This window comes from Lycium barbarum, chromosome 10 (assembly GCF_019175385.1).
Source record: "Lycium barbarum isolate Lr01 chromosome 10, ASM1917538v2, whole genome shotgun sequence".
In the NCBI taxonomy this organism is placed as follows: domain Eukaryota; kingdom Viridiplantae; phylum Streptophyta; class Magnoliopsida; order Solanales; family Solanaceae; genus Lycium; species Lycium barbarum.
The window spans coordinates 115,696,747-115,708,110 of record NC_083346.1 but is presented as its reverse complement, the minus strand read 5'-3'; positions in this window follow the sequence as shown (position 1 = coordinate 115,708,110).

Below are 11,364 nucleotides of genomic sequence, written 5' to 3'. Positions count from 1 at the left end.
GGCCACTGACGACAATAATATATAAAGTAGTGGTGAAAAATTATTTTCGTCCGAATTTTTGGGTGAACATCTTAATAACGTGATAACTTTCTGTAAAATCAAAAAAAAACTATTAGGAGCCACTGATGGTTGGTAGTAATTGTGAAAGGAAAAATGGACTTAATAAGCTGACATCATAATGATCTAAATGTAATCTTTATTATGATGTCATCCTAAGACATTACAGTAACGCAATTCACAAACGTTATTAAATTGTTTTGAGAGTATGACCAATCTTGGTTGTTGATTTTTTTAAGTAGAAGAGATATAAATATCTCCAAAAACGACCTTAATAGTATTGTTTAAGAAATTAGCCACTGTTATGAAATTATGAATGTCCATTTCTCAAATATAATGCTCCTTCCACCATGTTAATGATTCTTCTTTTTTCTTCCACCATGTTAATGGCTCTCCCATTTTCTTCCACCATTTCATATATTAAATACGTATGTATCACTATAAATAGAGGCATAAATTCTCATATGAGATACACTTGTAAAAACATTTTGGAAGAATAGTAAAAATCTCTCCTCTTTTGTCATTCTATTTCTATGGTTTTCATCCATTAATATTGTGACTCTTTTAGCTTCATTTTACAACACGTTATCAGCACGAGACTCTGCCGTTCCGAGAAAATACTTTAAAGCCTCGAAGGTATTGATTTTCTATTTTTCTTTACTAATGGCAAATCTTACCAAACGTGAATTTGTAGCTTTAGATATATCCGGCAATACCTATATGTCTTGGATTCTTGACGCCGAAATTCACCTTAATGCGATGGGTCTGGCAGACACCATCAAAGATAAAAATGAGGCATCAAACCAAGACCGTGCCAAGGCAATGATATTCCTTCGCCATCACCTTGATGAGGACTTGAAAATGGAATATCTCACTGTTAAAGATCCTCTTACTCTGTGGAATAATTTAAAAGATAGATATGACCACCTGAAGATGGTCATACTTCCACAAGCACGTTTTGATTGGCTCCATTTAAGGCTACAAGATTTTAAATCTATTAAAGCATATAATTCTGCCATGTTTAAAATTATTTCTCAATTGAAATTATGTGGTGAAAATATCACTGATCATGATATGCTGGAGAAAACATTCTCCACTTTTCCTGCCTCGAGTATGCTCCTGCAGCAGCAATACCGAGAAATGAAGTTCAAGAAATATTCTGATCTAATCGCACATCTTCTAGTGGCTGAACAACATAATGAATTATTAATGAAAAATCATGAAAGTCGACCCACTGGTACTGCCCCATTCCCTGAAGTGAATGAGGCAAATTTTCGCCATTCTAGGCGTGGAAGAGATTGTGGCCCCAGTCGTGGTCATGGTCGTGGTCGAGGAAGAAATTTTAATCATGATTCTCGTTTTGCACCAAATAATATCTTTCACCACCAGCAGTGTAAAAAGAAAGATGAAAAGCATAAAGTTGTGCAAAAGAAAAACTCAGAAAATAAATGCTACCGATGTGGAGGAAAGGGGCATTGGTCACGTACCTGTCGTACGCCAAAACACCTAGTTGATCTGTATCAAGCCTCTCTCAAAAAGGCAGAAAAAGATGCTGAAGCAAATTTTATTTCTGAAGATAATATTGAGCCCATGCATCTAGATGTGGCAGATTTCTTTGAACTCCCTGAAGGGAAAATAGATCATTTGATCGGTGATGGATCTGTGAAAACTTAGATATTTTATAAGTGTCATTTGTATGTGGTTATGTTTTCATATTTATATAATAAAATGTGTGTAATACTTTGTCTAATCATAATATCTACTTCGATGTTCACTTTATTTATTATTTCATTTTTGAAGAATCTATGGAAATTCCTCAAATTTTATTTGGATCAATGACCAATCATGAAGATATTTGTGTGATTCATAGTGGAACAACGCATGCCATATTCAAAGATGAGAAATACTTTTCTAACTTGCGTAGAAAAAGGGAAAATATTAATATAATTTCTGGCAATTCGAAATTGATTGAAGGCTCCGGAAGAGCTACTATATTTCTGCCTAAGGGGATGAAACTTGTTATAGAAGATGCATTATTCTCTTCTAAATCCCCAAGAAACTTGTTAAGTTTCAAAGATATCCGCCGTAATAGGTATCATGCTGAGACATTAAACGAAATAAATGATGAATATATTGCTATTACAAAGAATGTCTCCGGCCAGAAATATGTTTTGGAGAAATTGCCAACTTTGTCTTCTGGACTGTATTATGCAAAAATTAGTACAATTGAAGCACACTCGATCATAAACCAGAAGTTTAATGATTCAAGTATTTTTTTGCTTTGGCATGACCGAATAGGTCACCCTGGATCAATAATGATGAGACGAATTATTGAAAATTCAAATGGGCATCCACTTAAGAACCTGAAGATTCTTGAAAGTGGTGAATTTTCATGTGCTGCTTGTTATCAGGGTAAATTGATAGCTAAGCCATCACAAATGAAAGTTGACATTGAATCTCTTGCTTTTCTAGAACGTATACATGGGGATATATGTGGACCTATTCATCCACCTTGTGGGTCATTTAGATATTTTATGGTCCTAATAGACGCATCTTCAAGATGGTCTCATGTGTGCCTCCTATCTTCTCGCAACCTGGCGTTTGCGAAATTATTAGCACAGATAATACGCTTAAGGGCACAGTGTCCAGACCATCCCATTAAGTCTATACGCCTCGATAATGCCGGAGAATTTACGTCTCAATCTTTTGATGATTATTGTTTATCAGTTGGGATAAAAGTTGAACATCCTGTAGCACATGTTCATACCCAAAATGGCCTTGCTGAGTCATTTATTAAAAGACTACAATTGATAGCAAGACCACTGCTTATGAAAATAAGGTTGCCCACTACCGTCTGGGGACATGCTATCTTACATGCAGCATCTCTTATTCGTCTCAGACCGACTCATTATAATAAATACTCCCCATCACAATTAGTATTTGGTCATGAACCAAATATTGCTCATCTCTGAATCTTTGGTTGTGCTGTATATGTGCCTGTAGCACCACCACATCATACTAAGATGGGCCCCCAAAGAAGGTTAGGTATATATGTTGGGTTTGAATCACCCTCTATTATTCGCTATCTTGAGCCATTGACGGGAGATTTATTTACTGCCCGATTTGCAGATTGTCGATTTGATGAAACAAATTTCCCACAATTAGGGGGAGAGAAAAAATAAATTAAAAGAGAAATTGCGTGGAAAGTTCCATCACTATCTCATTTTGATCCACGTGCCCCCATATGTGAACAAGAGATCCAGAAGATCATTCACTTGCAAAAAATAGCAAATCAAATGCCAGACGCATTTACTGATTTGAAAAGGATAACTAAGTCACATATCCCTGCAGAGAATGTGCCTATCCGAATTGATGTCCCAAAGGGACAATCTACTAGTGTCATAGCCTCTGAATCTCATACGCACCTGAAGCGTGGTAGGCCATTGGGCTCTAAGGATAAAAATCCTAGAAAAAGAAACACGAAAAATGATCAAAATGACACTACGAAAGAATATCATGAAGATATTCAAGATCTGACTAATCCCGATACTCCTAAAGATATTAGGGAACCCGAGACTCAAGTAAATAAAGAACTATCATTGAGTTCTTCTAGTGATGGGATAAATTTGAATCGATCGAAGATTATGGTGGATAATGTTTTTGCATATAATGTTGCACTAAATATTATGAAAGACATTGACGATCAGGAACCCCAATCTGTCGAAGAATGTCGACGAAGATATGATTGGCCAAAATGACAAGAGGCAGTTCAATCAGAATTGAATTCACTTGTCAAACGTGAGGTTTTTGGACCTGTAGTCCAAACGCCTAATGGTGTAAAACCAATTGGCCATAAATGGGTTTTTGTGCGAAAAAGGAATGAGAGAAATGAAATTGTGAGATACAAGGCACGCCTTGTTGCACAAGGATTCTCTCAACGACCCGGTATCGACTATGAAGAAACATATTCACCCGTTATGGATGGTGTTGACACCCAATTTTGTCCCGCCTCTCCTCCGAAATACATATTTGCGCTTCTAATATTTTCAAAAATAATAATAATAATAATAATATATATTATGTTTACTATAGTTATTAGTTCTCTTATCAATAACGGCGTTTTATTATTCTGTTACAACTATTATTATTATCATTACTATTATTATTATTATTATTATTATTATTATCATCTTTATTATTATCAATTATTATCATTGTTCTTATTATTATTTTTGTTATTAATTATCAATATTTGTTATCTACTATTATTATTATATCTATTATTATTTTTCATCACCATTATCATCAGCATTATCATTATTACCATTGTCATTATTGTTATTATTATTAGCAGTATTACTACCACTATTTACTTGCTGCTATTATTTAGTATTATTGAAACTTGCATTTCTCAACGTTCTACCAACTTCCGCATACGCATCGCATTTACTTCGCACATTTTAATGATAGCATTTGTTATTATTGCACGGTCATTTGCGACATCATATAATTTTTATCCGGGTCTTTTTATAATTACATATTTCTGTATTAGGTGATATTCTGACACCCTTAGTACATCGTTAATCAACATATGTCTCTTATTCAAATTTAGAAGCCAAACTATTTCTTGCACTCGGTCCGTATTTTGACTTACCGGACCCCAAATCAAAGTCCGATTAACTCCTAATATTTTTGAACTAAACCATATTTTTTATCTCAATTTTTTAGACCAGGCTATGTTTTTTAAACTCTAGCCATTTCTTTCAATACTTAGTCCAAAATTTGACCCAGTCCACAAATGGACTGGGTCCGACCCATTTTCGCTCAAAATTAAGGGAAACCCTAAAAGGGTTTCCCCCTTCACTCTTTTCTCTTTTCTTTTCCTCCGTCTTCTTCATTTTCCTCCATACCTAGCTGCACCCCCTTTTCCCTCTCCTCTCTTCCCTTTACCCCGAAAACCCTCGCCGCCGCTCCCACTTCCCCCCTTTCCCTCCTTCTTCTCCGCTCCCCACTCACCCTTGTCCCCCACTTCTCTCTCTCCCGCTCCTCCTTCCCTTTTTCAGTACAAAACAACAAAAACAAAAGCTATAAAGAGCAACAGGAACCATCGGGGGAGGGAGGAAAAAAAAGAAAAAAAACAAAAATTCCTTTACACACAAGAAACGGATCTTGAACCCAAAATCCCTAAAAAAGGGGAAGTTTCTTTTAGCCGCAATAATTTCTGTCAAGTTCGATCCTTTGTGGATCTTCCTTCTTTGTTTTGTTTTCATTCTGTTTGAGTAAGTTCGTAGCCTTAGAAACGAGGATTCGACCTCCTTATAGACGAATACTACACTAAAAGAGGATCTCAATACCTCGCGAATTCGAGGTAGATCGGAGACTCGAAGCTTCACTTCGCTGCGCCCAAAGAAGGTAATCGCATTCGTCCTATCTTCGTCTTTAATTTTGTTAAAATAGAAATGTAGTTGTCAAGTATTTCTCATCATATATTTGGTTTAGTTGGCTGGATTGTGTTTGGTCGACTTTGTTATAAGTTAGTGTAAAACGACTAATCATACTTAGAAGAATTGTTGGTTAATTCATCTAAGATGTATGCAATTTTTTCGCTTGGCTAATTTTCTGTTTTAATTATTTGTCAAAAACTGCCACGTCCTTATTTTTCGGTATAAAGCATGGCTTATGGAAACTGCGAATTTAGAAAGGGAAATCTACTGATTCGTGAGAATATATAGCTTATACATGGATTTGATGTTATGCTTATTGTTGTCTTCCTGTATGTTCAAGTAATTAACTAAAAGCCATGCTTCTTTTCTATAAGAATTCATGTTAGGTGACTAAGTGAACCCGTTAAGTTTGTCTATAAAAAGTGTTAGTTTGCCTTTTGACTCTAAGTTTCCAGTTATATGTGCTTAATTGGCTATCTCTGTATTTTTTTTCAAGTTTGGAAATAAGTATGAATTGGTTTATATGCTTATGTACTCACTTGAATGAAATATGGATAAGAGAGGATCTAGTGACTGCTTTTGTTGCTTTATATGTCCACAAGTATGAATAATGAATTTATGAGGCATGTTGAGCTTGTTAAGGGTATGCGAGAATTCTTGGCTGTTTAATCTAGCGCAACTTGTCAATTTTTTGGAAGTTCAGTCTGTTGGATTGCATAGAGACAGTGTCTTTGGGGTGATTTTTTTTTTTTGCAAACATGTTAAAGTCCTTTGTTAATTAAATCAGGGCAAGATGTTAACTGGAGGTACCAAATATGCATTCTCAGCTAAAATTGAACCTTTCCTGCTCACTTATACATATAAAATGTTGACTTTTGAAGTACCATATGCCCTTTATTAGATGTATATCCTCTGGGAACATTGATATGCTTAGTTTTAAAATATCAGTTATAGTCATATTTGCTCAGTTTGTTTTCTTGTGATTATAAGAAAAGGATCACTCAGTGTGCATAATTAGTTAGTTATAAGAGATTTAAAGATTGGTCCTGTGTATGATTACTGGCACCTGATCAGGCCCTGTCCGAAATTTGTTTGCTTTGCTTTGTTCCATTTATGGCATATTGCCTCTCTTCCCCCTCCTCTTGGTGTGTTTTTTCTGCTTCCAGGCATCTAGTATATGCCATGATAAACATGAATCCACTGTGCACATTTGGTTGATGTTTACTGAATATTGTGTCCCCATTTTGTGGAGTGCCTTTTGTATGTCCTAAAATAATGTCACAAGTAGGTCAAACAAGTTGGAATCTGAATACTGCCTGAATCTAGATATGAATTTGTGCATGAATATACATGAAATATACTTAGATATATACAATATATATATAATTTACAGAGTTGCTTTTTTTTTTAAATTTATATTTTATATGTGTTACTTTATTGATTAAATACTAAGCTTTTCTTTCATTTTTTTCTCTCGCATGAACCTCCCATACGCGTCCAAGAGACTCGTCCCTCTCCGCATTTGGCGTTGGGCTAAAAGCCCAACAAGACTCTTATCTCTGTCCGCAGCCCAGTTTAAAGAAATAAATCCTGGGCCGAGCCCAATTCCCAACAGCAGCAGTAGCAACCCAGTGATAAAAGATTTGCTGGGCCGAAGCCCAGCAGTGGCCCAAATCCAAAAGAGACTGCTGGGCCGAAGCCCAACAGCAAACAACAGTCTCAAAATGGGCCGAGCCTATTTAAATTATATATTCCTCTATTTATTTTGTGCATTTAATTTGTATTGTATGATTAACTCTTTTTTTTGTGTTATTTTCTTAATTTAGATGAACTTTAGAGGAATTAGTGGATTAACCTTAGCTATGGGTAGTTAACTTAAGAGAGAACTAACAATCAATTTCACAAATTATTCCCTTCTCTTCATGCTTTTTATTTGAAATAATTAATTTGCAAAAAAATGACATGACCATACATATTCTAAATTAAAGGATTCACATATTGTTATCTTGAGAATTTTGAAACATCACTAACATGCAAATAGGAATTAAAGAATACTTTGAACTTCAAAAACGCAAAGTCAATCAATACATCATCGTTTAGTTTGTTTTAAATATTTGTTAAGGCATTACGCAAACCCGCATTTTCTTTTGCTTTTACATTTCATGCGAGTTTTTATTTTAATTAGCATCATTATTTAAATTTTTTGCAACATTTATAAGTTTATTTTATATGGCATTTGCAGTTTCCTTTTATGCGAATTATTATATTTTCTACAAATTTCATTCTAAACGACACTTTTTTTAATCTTAACAACATTTCTAAATTTTATGGCATTTGAAGTCTCCTTTTATACAAATTATTATCTTCTTTTTCATAAGTTTTATTAGTATTTTATTTTAAATCTTAGCGACATTTATAAACTTCTATTTCAAATAGCATTCTAAAATCTCCTCTTATGTGGAATTACTAGTCCCATTTTAACAACCTTATTACTTGAAGTCCTTTTTATAAAATGACATTTAAAATCCTTTTTTGCATAAATGGCTATATTTTGCAAGTCTTATCTGCACAAACTATTTTCTTAAAATTTAATACTATATCCAACATTGATTAATTAACCTAAGTTTGGCCGGATAACCGTGTTTAACGGATTCTAAAGGATGCCTAACCCCTTCCCTTTAGGATGATATAGAACCCTTACCTAGAATCACACTGGTTAAGCAGACTACTAACGGAGGTTTAGTTTTAACTTTACCTTAGTTAACATTTAGGTGTCCTAATTCACCGTTAAATTAACTAGGTGGCGACTCCTTAAAACAAGCAATTTAGGAGTCTCCAATATGTTGTACTCCTAATTTTGACTCGGGTTAAAATGGGGTGTGACAGATGGCATAACATTTCGATATCTCATCAGTTTAGCTGTACATGAAAACCTTGAAATACATCTGATGGATGTGGTTACAACTTACCTTTATGGATCACTTGATAATGAAGTCTATATGAAAATTCCTGAAGGATTTAAAATGCCTGAAGCAATTAAATCAAAGTCTCGGGAGATGTATTCAATCAGATTACAAAGATCATTGTATGGTCTAAAACAATCAGGGCGCATGTGGTACAATCGCCTCAGTGAGTACTTGGTAAAAGAAGGTTATATAAATGATGTCATTTGTCCATGTGTTTTTATTAAGAAAGCAAAATCAGAGTTCGTTATAATCGCTGTTTATGTTGATGACATAAACCTAATTGGAACTCCAGAAGAGCTCCAAAAGGCGATTGAATATTTAAAGAAAGAATTTGAGATGAAAGATCTGGGAAAAGCAAAACTTTGTCTTGGTTTGCAGATTGAACATTTGACAGATGGGATCCTTATCCATCAATCTGCTTATACCGAAAAGGTTTTAAAACGATTTTACATGGACAATGCGCATCCTTTAAGTACTCCAATGGTTGTTCGATCACTTGAAGTGAGCAAAGATCCGTTCCGACCTCAAGAAGAAAATGAAGAGCTTCTTGGTCCTGAAGTACCATATCTTAGTGCAATTGGTGCACTTATGTATCTTGCTAACGCTACAAGACCTGACATAGCGTTCTCTGTTAATTTGCTAGCAAGATATAGCTCTTCTCCTACACGAAGACATTGGAACGGAGTTAAGCATATATTGCGATATCTGAAGGGAACTAGCGATATGGGTCTGTTTTATACTAACAAAGGTAGTACAGATCTTGTTGGTTATGCAGATGCAGGTTATTTATCTGATCCACATAAAGCTCGATCTCAAACAGGCTATTTGTTTATATGCGAAGGTACTGCTATATCATGGCGATCCACAAAGCAGCCCATTGTTGCTACTTCTTCGAATCATGCTGAGATAATAGCTATTCATGAAGCAAGTAGAGAATGTGTGTGGTTGAGATCGGTGATACATTTCATCAGAGAAAGATGTGGCTTGAAGTATGATACAAAAATACCCACAGTATTATATGAAGATAATGCTGCATGCATAGCTCAATTAAAGGGAGGATTTATAAAAGGAGATAGAACGAAGCACATTTCACCAAAGTTATTTTTCACACATGATCTCCAGAAGAATGGTGATATTGATGTACAACAGATTCGTTCAAGTGACAATCCCGCAGATTTGTTCACCAAATCTTTGCCAACTTCAACTCTTGAGAAGATGATATTTAAGATTGGAATGCGAAGACTCCGACATCTGAATCTTGGTCTTCGTCAGGGGGAGTGAAAATACGCGTTGTACTATTTTTCCCTTAATCAAGTTTTGTCCCATTGGGTTTTTTTGGTAAGGTTTTTAATGAGGCAACTCTCAAAGCGTATTACTAGATATGTGTACTCTATTTCCTTCATTGAGGCTTTTTCCCACAGGGTTTTTCCCAGTAAGGTTTTTAACGATGCACATCATCTATGGACATCCAAAGGGGAGTGTTATGAAATTATGAATGTCCATTTCTCAAATATAATGCTCCTTCCACCATGTTAATGATTCTTCTTTTTTCTTCCACCATGTTAATGGCTCTCCCATTTTCTTCCACCATTTCATATATTAAATACATATGTATCACTATAAATAGAGGCATAAATTTTCATATGAGATACACTTGTAAAAACATTTTGGAAGAATAGTAAAAATCTCTCCTCTTTTGTCATTCTATTTCTATGGTTTTCATCCATTAATATTGTGACTCTTTTAGCTTCATTTTACAACAACCACTGGATTCTCCGTTTACATTTTTCTTTATTATGCATTCAAAACAAGTCTTTTGTCTTATCCTTGATCAATGTCTTTAAGGAAATTGGCATATATTATGCATTTTACTTTCAATATAATCATTTTTATCACAAAAAATAGTTTCCACCATCGTCCATGTTATAATCGTCCATTGTAAATCGAAATAGAATTAAACCATGCTTGGAGTCCGGAACCAAAATGACCCCAAAAAAAACATTTTGAACCAAACTATCCCAACAAAAAAATAATTACAAAACTGCCTTTAGCGCAGTAATTTACTGCGCTAAAGGGGTCCGTATTTTTTTTTTGGCCCTTTTGGTTAACCCCTCTTTCATTACACTTTTTAACGTACTTTGACCATAGATTAATCATACTTCGAGACCCTAAAACTTCAATATTTTATATAGAACCCTACTTATTTTTGTGCGATTAATAAAGTAGGCTCAATACATCAAGGATAAGAAAATCTTCGGATTGCCGTTTTAGTGGTTGAAAAGTACTCGAACGCCATTTTTGTTTAAAGGTTTGGTGTCATTAGCTTTAAGTTCTTCACGAATACTTAGGTTTAGATTTAAGTTTACTATTTTTTAGTAAAAATTGCAGCATTCATACAAATCTCAAAATAATTAAATTGCATCATTTATAACAATATGAAAATACTTAAACTTGTTCATTAATAAGAAATTCAAACTTTTTAAAATACAATCATCAAACAAAGAAAAAACCTTTAAAAACATTCATCAATTAATGCTCTTGAGTTGATCTTCCGCCATCACTGCGAGATGTGCCACGACCGCGAGATGTGCCACCACCACTAGATGTGCCACCACTGCTAGATCTACCACCACAAAAGTTTTCTCCACCACGAGAGGTACTTCCACTGCGAGATGTTGTTTGACCGCCATGCTGTAAGGGACACTTGCGCTTATCATGACCAACATAATTGCAAAATGAGCATTTTCGAGTGTATCTCCCCGGTGGAACATCCATTTCATTATGAATACGGGAGTATGCGTTCTTTTTGAATTTACGGATAAATGCTTTATTTGCAACCATTGAAAATGGATCCGGTGGCCAATAACTCTCACTACCAAGTGGGTAGAACCTTCTAG